Source organism: Ascaphus truei, chromosome 11, assembly GCF_040206685.1.
Source record: "Ascaphus truei isolate aAscTru1 chromosome 11, aAscTru1.hap1, whole genome shotgun sequence".
In the NCBI taxonomy this organism is placed as follows: Eukaryota; Metazoa; Chordata; class Amphibia; order Anura; family Ascaphidae; genus Ascaphus; species Ascaphus truei.
The window spans coordinates 61,267,401-61,283,707 of NC_134493.1; positions in this window are offsets into that span (position 1 = coordinate 61,267,401).

The following is a 16,307-nucleotide window of genomic DNA, read 5'->3' on the forward strand; positions in this document are numbered from 1 at the left end:
CCGGCTTCTTTTTTGGAGAAAGTCTGTCTAGCAGAGACAAAAACAGAAGCGAGGACCAAGTTCTAAACGTATAACTTAGCGGTCCTTGTTGGGTATTCTCCAGGGAAGCTCGGGTCAGGGTAAGCCTTCCGAAACAGGCATCCTGCACCTATTTGAGGCATTTTCAATCCCAGACCCCCAGTAAGTGCGTATTCCGTCTGTATTTTGTATTTCATTGTGTGTACGCGGGTTTACCCGAATAAAAGTGCTGCTCTCCCGTGACAATGATATATTCCTACACCTGTAGTCTCCTTCTGTCACTCCGCCCTCTTCTTGCTGCAGTTCCTGTCGAACCCTCTCTTCATTACGTCCTTCAATCCCTTGGTATTTAAAATAAATAAAAGACAGGGTTTGCCGTGGTGGGCAAACATACAAAAAACAAACTCTCTCCCATCCCTTCCTAACTCACTTACCCTCCTGCTCACCCACACTGCCAGAGAGGAGAAAGGTCCAAGTGGTTACCCAACACACACAGTAGTCTAGGGTACAGAGCAACGCCAGCAACTTCCCATGGAAGATAGGGAGATTACTACCTCAAACTATAACACCAAATGGCTCAGGCCGGGCAGCATGCTGGGGGTTAACCTTTTCCTGTCACAGTCAGGTTCTTTGGCTTTGCCAGGTGCTCTATAAAGTTACTATAATAACAGCGTCTCCTCATTTCACCCGATCCTGCTGGGAGTATGAATGTCATCTATCACATTTGAATCTTTCCAAATGAAATGTTCTCTTCATCAAAGTTATTTGGAAATGCAAATGAAAGTCACAGAGCTGCCACCTCCGGGTAACGTTATACTGGTGCTGGCTGAGGCCTTCAACTGGGCTTGGAAATGGATAAAACTGGGTGTGGAAATGGGTAAAACTGCTTTTGGAAGTCGGAAAATTCTCAAACAAAGCACTTAAAATTATATCCAGTTTATTTAATTGGAAATTCCCCCTTTACAAACCATATTATACACAATTAATCAAGAAACAACCAAATCAGTATTTCCTATGAATAAAATGGCGGCCAGCATTGTGTACTCTCCCACATATAACATTTACAGGAAGATAGCTCGGGAACGCACACACCCAGAAAGGGAGAAATCTCTGCACAGAACATAAAGTCTCCGGCTGTTTGGCTTCTCACTGTGTTATATAATTACCATATTGTACTGCAGGTCCCTGTATCTCATGTCTGTTCATGTTGGGTGCAGCAGTCTAGGAGAGAGTCATATACATATAGAATGTACGTTGCTCCTCTCTTAGCCCTGTATATAACATTTAGGTAACACTTAGGTGTCCAGATTGGGAAAGTGACCCAGAAATAAACTGTTTTAATCTTGTCAAAGCGTAGAAATAAAATCAATGAGTCAAGGGTTCAAAAAAGTAACAACATGAGTTTATCTGTACCAAGGCACAATTGAGAGAAAATAATTCCAACAAGGAACTCAGGCCTCTGAAGACATATTGCTTAGTATCACATTATATACATTTCAAAATGAGTAATACACCCCTTAAGGGGGCTGGCTTAGAGATAAATGATAATATGATGACATGCAAAAATACATATTGGTTCATACCTAAATATGCTGCATACGATATATTCTTATCGATAATTTACCATAATGTGGGCCTCTTAACATTGTGACATAAGAGAGTTACTGTGTCCAGCCCTGTATGTATGCCAAAATGGAGGTGATGATAGCCACACACATTATCTCAATCTTCACAGTCCTCTATTTTTATTCTTGAAAACAAAGTCTTTTAAGGATAATTCAGATAAAACGCAGAAGCGTTGCACTGGCCTGGAGGGCCCCAATTTGCATGGTTTTGATAGTTCTGGAAACACACAGAGCTGCTGGCTATCATATCAGCCAGGTTGGTCTTTCTGCCATCATCTTCATCTGTATTCCATTGAGGAGGACTGACTTTTCCTTCTGAAATTGCATCTTCCGTAGTGTCGTCTGTGATCAGTGGCATGGCATGGCCTGGGTAGAGGGTGTTACACACCTTTGCAGTATGGATTTACTGCACATGACACAGTCATACAAAAACAATCAGAACTGCAAGCACACAGACAAATCCATTCATCAGTTTCGCTTCTAGAAAAACCAACCAACTTGGTAATTCCTAACAAAACCCACCTCTTATCTCCACCTTTCCTTAATCTCTCCTGTATCTCTGCGATCTTCTCTAGCTCATGCTCAATCTTACCACTTTGATCTCGAATAAAAACACAACATTGCTCTTAAACTAGGGCACACACGCTAAAATATAGTCCAGAGCCATTCTATTCTGTAGGGCCATTAATCTAATCTGTACCTGTTCGTGGTTGAGTAAATTAATAAATTAATTAATTTTTTTATATTTTTTTTTACCAGGAAGTAATACATTGAAAGTTACCTCTCGTTTTCAAGTATGTCCTGGGCACAGAGTAAAACAAATAATACATGGTTACAAGTACAGTTACATAAATGAACAAGGTATACATTATATACAAGACATTGCATGCACAGTTAAAGAAAATATATATTATGAGCGTATGAAACAGTTACAGACCAGATTAAAGTGTGAGACAGCCTTAGATTTGAAAGAACTTAAGCTGGTGGTGGATATGAGAGTCTCTGGTAGGTTGTTCCAGTTTTGGGGTGCACGGAAGGAGAAGGAGGAGGAGCGGCCGGATACTTTGTTGAGCCTTGGGACCATGAATAGTCTTTTGGAGTCTGATCTCAGGTGATAGGTGCTGCAAGTGGTAGGGGTGAGGAGCTTGTTCAGGTAGCTGGGTAGCTTGCCCATGAAGAATTTAAAGGCAAGACAGGAAAGGTGAACTTTGCGCCTAGACTCTAGTGATGACCAATCTAGTTCTTTGAGCATTTCGCAGTGATGTGTATTGTAGTTGCATTGGAGAACAAAACGACAAATTGAATTGTAGAGGGTGTCAAGTTTGCTAAGGTGGGTTTGAGGAGCCGAGCCGTATACTATGTCTCCATAGTCAATAATTGGCATTAGCATCTGCTGTGCAATACGCTTTCTGACCAGGAGACTTAGGGAGGATTTGTTCCTGTAAAAGTACCCCTAGTTTGGCATAGGTCTTGGTTGTCAGGGTATCAATGTGCATCCCGAATGTTAAGTGGGAGTCAAACCATAAGCCCAGGTATTTAAAACTAGTGACAGGTGTTAGGGTGGTGTTAGCATTGGTTCTAATCAGGAGCTCAGTCACTGGAAGCTTTACAAATTTAGTCTTGGTCCCAAATACCATTGTTACAGTCTTGTCAGTGTTTAAAAACAGTTTGTTTTGGGAAATCCAGTTTTCGAGTCTCAAAAAGTCAGACTGAAGTATGTGTTGAAGGTCAGAGAGGCTATGGCTGTGTGCATATAGGATTGTGTCGTCTGCATACATGTGTATTGAGGCTTCTTTACAAGCTGTGGAAAGATCATTAATGAACAGTGAGAAGAGTAGGGGCCCCAGAACAGAGCCTTGCGGGACACCACAGGTGATATCCAGGGGATTGGAGTTAGAGCCTGAGATGGACACATGTTGGGATCTTCCTGATAGGTAGGACTGAAACCAGTTTAAAGCATGTTTCCCTATTCCAGAGCTCTGGAGTTTGTTAAGCAGGATAGCATGATCAACTGTGTCAAAAGCCTTTGCAAAATCTAGGAATACTGCACCAGTGAGTTGTCCCCGTTCCATTCCACACTGGATTTCATTGCAAACTTTTAGCAGGGTAGTTACAGTGGAGTGTTTGGGACAAAACCCAGACTGGAATTGGCTAGGGAAATTTGTCTTGGTGTAGAAATCACTTAATTGGGAGTGGACACATTTTTCCATAACTTTGGATAGAATTGGGAGAAGTGAGATTGGCCTGTAGTTTGAGACAGTGTTTTTGTCCCCACTTTTGAAGATTGGGACAACTCTGGCAGTTTTCCAGGTCTTAGGGATATGGCCTGCAGACAGGATAGAGTTGACTATGGACGCAATTGGTTTGGCAATGGCTGGGGCACCAAGTCGTAGGAACCTAGATTGTAGTAAGTCGGGTCCACATTGGCTGCTTAGTTTTAGTTTGAGGAGCGCTTGTGTAATCTCCTCTTCAGATACTGGGCTAAATTGAAAATTGTGGGCAGTGTTGGGAGGGGGTGGGACTGTGTGGGCAGTGTTGGGAGGGGGTGGGGCTGTGTGGGCAGTGTTGGGAGGGGGTGGGACTGTAGGGATACTCCCAGGATGAGATTCATGTTTGGGGTTTGTGCTGCGTTTCGCTAATAAGTTAGTGGCACACCCCACAAGGTAATCATTGAATGCATTTGCAATGTCAGTGGGGTTTGTCAGAGTAATATCCCCCTTAGTGATATTACTTGGTTGTTGATGGTTAGGAGGCTGGAATATATTGTTGATAACCTTCCAGAAGTTAGCTGGGTTTGATGTATTTTGGTGGAGATTGTCAGAGTAATATTGTGCTTTTGCATGCCTTGTTTGTTTTGTGCACATGTTCCGCATGCATCTGTAGTGATTGAGATCCTTGGTAGTGCCAGTTACTTTGTAGCTTTTCCACAAGGTATCCCTGAGCTGGTAGAGGGCTATACGGTCAGGTGTAACCCATGGAAGGTGGGCCCCCCGTACCCTTATTTTGCGTAGTGGAGCATGGGTATCGCAGAGTTTTAAGAACTCGGATTGGAAATAGTCGAGCGCAGAATCGGAGTCGGGAATTCAATCGATTCTGTGCCATGGGCAGTTGGTAAGGTCATCCAGAAACTGTTGTGGGTTAAAGTTTTTAAATGTTCTAGTGAGGAGAACTTTAGGGCTTGAATGGGGTGGTTTAATTTTCCTTTCACAGTACACTATTGGTGGATGTTTGAACTGGGGCGCTCCCTGGGATGTGTGGCTAGAAAATGCTACAACGCCTGTAATATATTAAAGTATTAAAAAATGTAAAAATTGTGTTTGTGGTGTAAAAGAGTATAAAAATATATACTGGCCCTTTTGATGTTTTTTTTGGCTGCTGCTTGACCTTGAAGAAGGGAACCCCGTGTCCTTCTTAATGTGGCAATGGGAGTATGAAGACGGTCAACGCAAAACTCATGGACCTCACGATGTTGATGGAACAGGATGAAGTTGAATAAAAATTGAATAAAAAATGGAATAAAACACAGTATTAATGCATGACATCCACATGTGTGGGGGATGGGAGGGGGGGGTGTGAGTGGAGGATATGATGGAATAGGTGATAGTGGATTTCCACTATATATACAATCAATGAAACATAAACATATAGTTTCAGTGACTCACACGGGCTTGTGTGAGACTTAGCCCTCAACGCAGACTGTAGGTGGTAAATGCAGACTCCTATGGTGGAGTCACAATAAACATAAAACTCACACGGCCTAATGTGAGTTCTTGCCCTCAGAGGGTGATGTCAGCCTGTATAGGTGATGTGGAATCGTCTCAGCAAAATATCCCCCAATAGGTGTGGTGTGTGAGTGGCTCTTCTCCCCGTTGCCCATAGACCAAAGATGTGTGCAAAACCAGGGTTAGCAATATAACAGGTCTTTATTGGTAACAGTTAAAACATGAACATAAACATGAACAAGCATAAACGTTGTAAAAACATAAACGTTATAAAACATGGTGAATAAACAGAAAGCACACTCACACTGAATTGCAACTCTTGTTGCCCAGCATCAGCCGCGTGGTTAGATCCTGTAAGATCTCCTCCTCCGTTGTTGCTCTCACTGGCGCATCCGACAGTGGAACCGGAAGAGAGGATCTACACCGGATGTCGGCTGGGTCCCTCTCTCAATGAGATGCCGGACGCGGCAGTGAGAGCAAAAAACCCCTGATTCAAATATTGCCATTCAGGGATACTCCCGGAGGAGATCCTGGATCTGGAGGCTCTGCTGACACGCTGGATGGCCTCCATCCTGCCAGATAAGACAGAAGCTGACTTCAGGATGGACAGGTGTCATAGAGCCCTGCGTTCCAGACCACTGGCTTCAAATCCCCCCAGGGATGTGATTCTCCGCCTCCACTACTTCTCCATAAAGGAGGAGGTGGGTAAGATAGCTTGGGCAACCCCCCACATCACCTTTGAAGGGATCACCCTTACGGTATACCAAGACCTGTCCCCCCTTACGCTGGATCGGCGAAGAGCGGTAGGCCACGTCACGCGGGCTCTAAGGGACAATGAAATCAGGTACCGCTGGGCTTTCCCCTTTGCACTAGTGGCCACAAAAAATGGCAGACCCCATGTCCTCAAACACCCGTCGGAGGGAACAGCCTTCCTGAAAAAGTTGGGGGTGCAGGGAAATACGGCTGCCTCCTCGGAGGGGGTCCAGCAAGGCACTAACGCAGATTCCCAGTCAAGAAGGCAGGGTTCCTCTTCCCCGAAGGAAAGGGGCTCCAGCAGAAAAGATGGGGGCGGGAAAAGCCCTTAACACACAGAAGGGACTACAGAATGAACTGTTCTGGTTGCGCTTGTTGCGCCTCTGTTTTACCTCCCACTAAGTTTGCGCTCCCCAAGGCTGCCCAGACGCCTCCCGGGAGAAATCTACCACAGGAGGGGATGCCCAGAGTCAGGAGGCCCCAAATGGCGGCCGTCATGTTCAGCGGGCACACATTGTTCGGAAGGACCCAAGATGGCGTTCCCTTACCTGGCTGAGCGGGAAGGCAGAGAAGACGCGCGAAACCCTCCATGGCGGTGCAGCTCTTGGCGGGAAGGAATGCTCCGGCGGTGGGACCCGCCCAGGGAGCTGCCCACGGACCAGCCCTCGCCCCTCAGCAGCCCGCCTCCGAATGAGGAGGACACGCCCGGAGCTGTGACGTCAGGGCAGAGGATCTCGCGAGAGCGGCAGCACGGAAGGCATCGGTGCGCCAGAGGAGAGGCTGTGACGTCAGGAGGACGGCGACGACCCGGATGCGATGCGGAGCTCCTTGGCGGAGGCACGCGAGATCCGCCGCCGGGGAGCAGCCCCAACTCAGGACTGAGCAAAAGGGGACCCTGGCTAGGGTCGGGGCAAGCATACGGACAGGGGGGCGAGAAGCCTCATAGATACCAGGTCCCTAGAGGGGTAATCGGCCACCGCGAGGAAAGGAGTCTGGGGGCCAAATGAGGCTGTCCAAAAGTACAGAGGGGGGCAGAGGGAACGCGGAAGGGGGTTAAGACTTAAGAGTCAAAGTAGCTGAGAGCGGAGGGAAAGTAGATTAGCGAACGGAGAGGGAGCTCAAGTTGAATGTTTAGAGATTGGAGGCTAGGTTTTAGTTAAGCATAACTGCCGGCGGGAGGGGGGGTGTCCACCACTCCGCCTGCAGGTATGTGCATCCACTCCAGGAGATGGGGTAAGACCCACCTTCCTGGCAAAGACCCGGCTGCCCGTGGCTGGTCACTAGAGCCACGGTGGGGGACCAAGAGGGAGGGAGGTCCAGAAAAAAAAGTTCACAGCCGGGCACTGAACCCGAGGTCTGTTAGGACCAATACGGTTCCTGTTATCTGTATCTGTATGTGTGTTGTTTATCTGTATCTTTCCCTCATGTTTCCTCCTGCCCCCTCCCCAGCCCCATCAGGCGTTAGACGGATCCCAACCGGAAAGCACAAACACAACGGTTCGCAAGCCCATCAGGACTGGGGTAAGAGTAATTGCACCTTTACACTCTATCTGCTCACACAACTGGCCTCCATATGGCGGTAACTTTCGTATCACAGAATGCTAAAGGTCTCAACAGTCCGCACAAGCGGAGGATCGCCTTTGCGGAGCTCAAGAGGCGAGGGGCTGAGGTGGTCTTTCTTCAAGAGACACACTTCAGCTCCAGACATAGCCCTAAATTTATGGACTCACACTTCCGACAGTTTTTCTTGGCTTCAGGGGAGGAAAAAAAAAGAGGGGTAGCTATTTTATTTCACAATCACAATCAATTCCAGGTAGAAAAGATCAAAAGGGACCCCGGGGGTAGATATCTCGTGTTGGTCGGGCTACTCAAACAGACCAGAATCACTTTATCATATATGCGCCGAGTGAGGGTCAGACGGAGTTCTTTAACGCTTTTTTCCAAAAGCTGCAACAGTGGGCCGAGGGCCATATTGTACTAGGAGGGGACTTTAACACAGTACTCAACCCTAAGGTCGACCGTACGACATCCAAACAATCCATAAGGAAAGTAAGTAATACCGCACTCCTGAAGGGACTCCGACAAACTGGCTTAGTTGATATTTGGAGAGAGCAACATCAGAGTGAACGTAGCTACACCTTCTATTCCCATCCCCATGACAGCTACAGTAGGATTGACCACTTCTTTGTGTCGGGCAGAATGGTTCCACAAATATCCGACACAGGTATACATGATATAACTTGGTCGGACCATGCATCAATTGAGCTCAGATGCACTCAAATTGGGTTTGTCAGACCAGGAGCAAATTGGAAGCTAAACGAGTCAATCATTAAAATTCCGGAATTACAAAAAAGTCAAAACTGAGATCTCAGCCTATTTTAGGACAAACAGTGGTAGTGTGGCTTCCCAAGCTATATTATGGGAGGCTCATAAAGCCACAATACGGGGGGTTTTAATTAGCATCGCTGCAAGTAGAAAAAAGAAAAAAGAGGCCAAATTAACGCAGCTCTACAAAAGGTTACATGAGCTCTCTACACTACATAACCGGTCAGGTAGAGAGGACACCCTTAAGGAGCTGAAGGATGTCAGGATTGAACTGAACCTCCTCCTCACCTCCAGGGCCGAGAAGGACATGAGTTGGACACAGAGGAAATTTTATGAGAAAGCTAACAAACCGGACACTATGCTGGCTACCAGACTCCGAAACCGGAAACCAAATTTTAATATTCAATCTATCAAAACAAGCGGGGGCCAGTGTTCCTCAAACCCTAAAGTGATAGTGGGAGAGTTTGCGAAATTCTACACACAACTGTACAATGGGGAGAAGGTAGTTCACAATGCCAGAACAAGTAGTAAGCTACGGAAATTCCTGGCAGACGCGGCCCTACCACAATTAACCAGGGCAGAGAGTGAGGCACTACAGAGCGACTTTACGAGGGAGGAATTAGAGGCGGTAGTAAAAAACTTAAAAGCGTCAAAAGCCCCGGGCCCGGACGGGTTCTCCAACCTGTACTACAAAAAATTTATCGGAGTTTTGGCCCCGCATATGCTCCAGTTATTCAATGGAGTGCTAGCAGGAGAGCCCTTTCCGGGACAGATGCTCCAGGCGTCAATCTCAGTAATCCATAAAGAGGACAAAGATCCCAATAGTTGCCAGAGTTATAGGCCGATATCATTAATAAATACAGATGTTAAAATCTACTCTAAATTGCTGGCCAACAGATTAAATGTCATCCTGCCGAGGCTTATTCACCCGGATCAAGTTGGCTTCATTAGAAATAGACAAGCGGCGGATAACACCAGAAGGATCATTGATATCATAGAATTTATAGGAGCCAAGGGGATCCGAAGTGTGGCCCTAAGCCTAGATGCGGAAAAAGCTTTCGACAGGATTGACTGGCCATATCTGGAGTCCACGCTTGGAGCATTTGGGTTCGGAGACATATTCCAACAGGCAGTCAAGGCTTTGTACAGGGCCCCAACAGCTAGGGTGGTCCACCAAGGATACCCGTCTGATCTTTTCCCGATTAAAAGCGGCACGAGACAGGGGTGCCCGCTTTCGCCCCTGCTCTTCGCCCTATGCATCGAGCCGCTAGCAGCGCAAATTCGGAACAACGCCGATATCTCTGGGATACAAATCCACTCCCAGGAGCATAAAGTGGCTTTGTATGCAGATGACATCATCCTAACCCTGTCTAAACCGCTCGTCTCACTACCTAACCTGTTTGAGCTTCTAGAGCGGTTCGCCCAGATCTCAGGCTTCAAAATAAATCAGTCCAAATCAGAGGCCCTAAGCCTCAACATGCCGAGAGAGATGGAGAAGCTAGTAGAACTCAATTTTGGGTTCAGATGGTGCCCTTCCTCCATGAAATACCTAGGAGTGCAGATCACAAAACAGACAAGCTCCTTATATTCGGCTAACTATCCCAAACTGCTGAGGACTCTAAAGAAAGAGCTGCAGGACTGGAAGGCATATGGTGTTTCCTGGCTAGGGAGGATCTATAGCGTCAAGATGAACGTCCTTCCCCGCATTCTATACTTGTTTCAAACTCTCCCAATTCCCGTGGTAAGAGCGAATATTACAGGGCTCCAAAAATCTATATCTCAATTTATTTGGAACGGTAGAAAACCACAGATTAGAGTAAAGACGATGCAGAAGGGTAAGGAAGCTGGTGGCCTAGCGGTGCCGAGTGTTATTTCCTACTACAAAGCGGCACAATTGTGCCAAATTACACAATGGCACGGGGACCCTGAGTTGCGGCGGTGGGTGGCACTGGAGAGGGAGGTGTGCACCCCGCTGGAACTCACGGACCTGATCTGGTACCCGAGGAAACGGGTGAAGGAGGTTCTCGTTCCATTGACCTCTGTGCTCAACTCACTCTCGGTCTGGGAGGCCGCCAAAGTTAACAGCTCATTAACCTCCAAACATACTCTAATGGCACCTTTACATGGCAATCCAGACTTTGCTCCGGGGCTGACAGACAGGGGCTTCCGGCGCTGGGGTAGAGCGGGGGTTAGACGGCTGAAGGACCTGGAGGTTAAAGGTAAGATCAAATCATTCGCAGAATTACAGTCAGAAACAGACATTCCTAACACGGATTTTATGAAATACCTCCAGGTCAGGGCATACTACAACGCACACCCGGTGAGACCACCGCTAACGAATTTTGAGAAGCTCTGTGCGAGAGGGACAAGCACACGGGGACTGATCTCTGCCCTATACAGAGAGGTGGTGAATACGGACGGATACAGGACAGTTAAACCCCGGTTCATGACGCAATGGGAAGAGGATCTCCAGGGTATTTTAGAGGACGAGGACTGGGTCGAGGTATTCAAAGCCGCGGCCACTAGCTCCATCTGTACAACATTGAAGGAGAACTCGTATAAGGTATTACTTCGGTGGTACCTCACACCAGTTAGACTGGCCAAATTCAAACAGGGATCGTCCCCGCTCTGCCCCAGGCGGTGCGGGGAACTAGGAGATCTGGTACACATGCTGTGGTCTTGCCCGAAAATAGTGCCGATCTGGACCCAGATCCGAGATTGGCTACAGAGGATCTTTTTAGGGCTCAAAATCCGGCTGGACCCGTGGCTGTTTCTATTAGGTAAACCTACAAACGAGGTTTCTTGGTCGGGCAACAAGCTGATCGCACACTTTGCTACCGCTATGCGGTGCGAGACCGCAGCACTGTGGAATCAGAACGCGATTCCCTCTATAGACAAAATTAGGAACAGAATTTGGTTCATTTGCCGAATGGAGAAGTTAACGAGCTTAGTTAACGACTCGGCCGATAAATTCGAAAAAGTTTGGTCATGGTGGTTGGCACAGACCGATATTCAGGGAATGAGTGAGGCCACCATATGGCTTTGATAGACGGAAATGGGTTCTCCTTGGATGATGGACAGGGAGCTACACAGGACGGAAGGACAGTAGGGCGCCCCCAGGGCAATGGTTCTACCCCATTCAGAACAAGGTTGAGTGGAGAAAGCAGTTAGAGCGCAGAGATCCAAACGAGGAGTTCTAGAGCGAGCTGACAATAGAACCGGCGCAGGTCGTCGGCTCGACAAGTAGTCTGGGTTTCGTCTACGCCGTCCCCTCCCCTCCCCCCCCTTCCCCTCCCCTCCCACCCTACTTTCCCATAATTTGTGGTTTGTCTGTCAAGGTCTTGTCCTGTGGGTCTCCCCAACGTACGTCCGTCATATGTAGTTTGTCCTCGCAAGGGACGTGTATACTTGGAATAATTACCATCGTCATGTAACCTATTGATTGTATGCACTAAAAACCAATAAAAATAAAGTTGAAAAAAAAAAAAAAAACTGAAAATTAAGGCCACATCCTCCCTGTAAATTTTTAGTTCAGGGCTGTAAATACATTTTCATGCAAGTTTCATTGGTTGGTGGAGACACCTGACCCATAAATTGATTGTTGTTCCCAGTATAATTTCCACCTACAGGAACCTCATTTACCAGTGGAATTCGGTTTAGAAAAGTTCCCTGTAAACAAATTCAAATTAACATTTCATCATTTTAAATTCGGCATTAGTGTAAGGTATCCCTACTCAAGGGGTTAAATTTAATTCTCTTTTAAGTCATTGGGGGCCACTAGAGTATGTCAGGGATTCATTGTATATATTCCCTTGTGACCCATTAACCTGTGCAGCATTGTGCAAGATTGTATGATTGTCTGCAAAATGATGTGACCATAAAACAATAAACATTACAAATGTTGCAAAACTGATCGTCCCTTATCCTCATCTGGATGGCGTAGGCTGATCTTGCCTAGCGAGGCATACATCTTAAAAACACACTCTAAAGCATAAAAATAATAATATTGAGTCCTGAAAAAACAAATTGTTCGTTTAAGACCGGGCCTTGCCTGAAGTCTTAATTCCTCGGTGGTTAAATGTTCTAGGATACACGAACTGTTGGTCAGTGGTCAGGGAAAAACCCGTCAAAACACTGGCTTGATGATTCTTTATCTTTGTTAGCTGTTTACGGTGGTGCCGGCACTTTTTTCTTGCGATGATGCTGTTTTGTATTCTCCTTGGTAGACTGTATAAGCTGCAGATAAGTTTGGAGAGACTTAAACATTTCATTAATAAAAGCACAAGGAGAGCGCTTTTAACCACTATAATTTAGTATCAGCACAAATTTTTTTTGTTTTTCACCACTATCTTGGCATCCGCATATAAAATAAACACAAAAATACCTTGCTCACTAACTACAAAAGAAAGAAATTAACGGTGCATAGGGAAATTTCGTAAGAGAACACTGATAAGTGACAAGAGGTTGTCACTAAAAGTCCCTAAAGCTTGCACTCATTGTAAACTGTAAAATATACATAAAGTACCAGTTAAATAACTAATACCACTAATATCAAATTTATTACAGACCAAATGGGAAATATCCACATAAACTTAACTATAACACAACTAAAACGTATACAACTTTTTTACAAGCTAAAAACTGGCGAAATGCACAAAATGACAACTAATAAATCATAAATAAAAGAGTCCCCATGTGAACGAAACGGACAGTATACGGTAAACAAAAATGCTAAAATGAACACGAGTGTAAAGCCCTATCAGAACATGAGGGGCCAGTGACCATAATATACTAACAATGCTAATTAGCTTCACCACAAAACACTGCAGAGTAGCAGCTTATCACATTAATACTTAGTTCCGAAACAGGCTCAAAATAAAGCTATCCAATAGTTATGCTGGAAAATGTAAAGAGGAGGGGTATAAATAACAAAACAACACACATAAGGTAATGTTGCAATGAACAAAATAGGCAGAGTCCGCATGTAGACAGGCGTGTTATGGAAAATCATATAAATTATCCTCTCTTTTGTTCATAGGCAAATCCTATGACATGTGAACAATATACGACATAAAGAATGATGGTATTTAAAACATCAGCAGCTTGAGATTTAAATATATATATATCATGAATTTGACAATAGCTACTGCTTTAAAAAATTAAATCTGGATAGTCTACAGTTGCATTCTTTAAAATGAGAGGCTATAGATCAGGGTTCAAATTAAGACACCTTTTGGAGGGAAAGGAGAGGTAATGGTTAAAAGTTATTAAAATACATCACATATGCAGTTAACTTTATAGGAAAAATTATTTCATATCTGATTTTATGCTTACTCGTTTATATCGTACGCTTTGTGAAGTACTGAGTATACTTTTGACACTATTCAAATACGGAAATACATATTAAATATTATTGTATTGTTAATGAAACAATTATAACAAATAGAATTTAAAAAAATCTCCTAATTAGAACAAATAGAATTGAAATGTGTTTACTGGTTTCTGCGTAGAGGTAATTTGGATACTGCATGTGGGGATTATAACTCCTTTATTTATTCATTTATTTATATTTATTATTGTTTATTCGAGCATTTGCCCGGTCTCGGCCGCGACAGTAACCGGGCGCGCGCCGGGATGTGCCGGGCGCGCGCCGAAGCCTCGGAGGAGCGGTCCTCCGATCGGGGCTTCCCCTCTCCGGGTCCCCCGGAACCCCACACCACCGTCCCCCACATCGCGGGACACCAGGGCTCCCTCGGGGAGCCATGTGCACGCGTGCAGGGGGCGCAGGCACCCGATGACGCGTGACCGCGCATCGGTGATGCGCGGCACGCCGAGGGGCTGCGGCTCGCAAGCCGGGACATATCCCGGCTTGCGGAATGAGCCGCAGTCAAATAAAATGTGCCGCCTCTGTATGCAGTTAACTTTATAGGAAAAATTATTTCATATCTGATTTTATGCTTACTCGTTTATATTGTACGCTTTGTGAAGTACTGAGTATACTTTTGACACTATTCAAATACGGAAAAACATATTAAATATTATTGTATTGTTAATGAAACAATTATAACAAATAGAATTAAAAAAAATCTCCTAATTAGAACAAATAGAATTGAAATGTGTTTACTGGTTTCTGCGTAGAGGTAATTTGGATACTGCATGTGGGGATTATAACCCCTTCTTGTAATAATTCCTACATAATAGGGGCTATGCCATTTAAAGCATTTCTGCTGAGTGGGTATTGGCCAATAAACTTAGTCCAAAAAATAAATACATTACAGAATCATTCTCTTTCCCCATACTATAACTAAGCTGCTTTTAAACATTTTTTTTTTCTCTCTCAGCTTCTAGTTAACTTTTCATGCCTGGAACTTGGTCTTTGTACATTCCTTAAGCTGGAGGAGGGGGGCCAGCCCGCTTGGCTGCTTTTAACCTTCCCTCTTTTAAATGACTGCTGTTCAAAAAATCAGACGAGCAGTGTATTTAAGAAAACAAACCGTTAGTTTCCTATTATAAGTTTGAACAGAGAAACCTTGATAACTAAAAGACAAAAACAAAACCATCTCTGCAACCTTTCCTATAAAACAAAAATCTTAATGTTTTATTTACTACAGTATATATTTCTAATTCCTTATCTTTCTTACACACACACACACACACACACACACACACACACACACACACACACACACACACACACACACACACACACACACACACACACACACACACACACACACACACACACACACACATACACACACACGTTCTCTGAGTTTATCTTCCATCAACATTCATTCTCCTTTCTACAAAACTCCAACATGATCTTAATCTCGTGGGCCAGAGTAAAACTTAATAAAGCTTCCTTACTCCATACTCTTTCTTTTGTTTAAATAAAAAATAAACATTTACTTTTTAAAACTTTGCATTCTAGATATACCTTGCTTTTAGTCCTGACTCCTCTAAATCAGCACATAAAATTTAAATTTAAAACTTCATTTAAATATTGTAACAAAGTATCTCCTACGCCCAGGAACAAAAATGTTCTACGGTAAAAAATACAAATTCATACTGGAGTCAGGGAATTGGAACTGCCAAATTTTCATTCTCTTTTAAAATATTACACTAACAGACTTTAACATACAATACTTCCTTTATTTTAAATGCTACTGTCATGCCTTGTAAATGGCAGCAGGCTTAATACACTTTGACAAAAGGGTTTAAACTTAAATGACCCTTTTACAAAAGATTATTTGTTATTTTTATGATTAGTACAACAAGTGACAATGTGAAGCGCTATGTACACTAATGGCGCTATATGAATAAAGACATTCATACATACATACATACATACATTAACTATCAGAGTGACACACAAACACTTCACTCCATGACATGTATATTATTATGCAATCAAACTAGTTTCTATGAGCTTTCTAAGATAAAAACAAAAAACATTTAAAGAGGATGTCCCCTTCTTTTTCCATGCAGTATTAATGCATTCAGTCCTAAAAAACTACTTTAACATTCTTAAATTCAAGCCATTTCTTCCTAAGTAAATAATTAACTTCCATGTCTCACAGACATGCAACTCCTGTGCCTCACAGGCATGCAACTCCTGTGCCTCACAAACATGCAACTCCTGTGCCTCACATACATGCAACTCCTTTTCAGTGAAAAAGGGTGAGGAAAGGGAGATGAGGAAAAGGGGATTAGAAAAAGGGGGGTCCACTAATGCTGCGGTTATTTTTAAAACAGAGCCTGATATGTTTCACTTTCCTTCTTATTTTATATACAGTATTCTGCGTCACTAAATATCCATTTTTAAAACATTTTATTGCCATAAAGTCCACACATAATTCTAAGT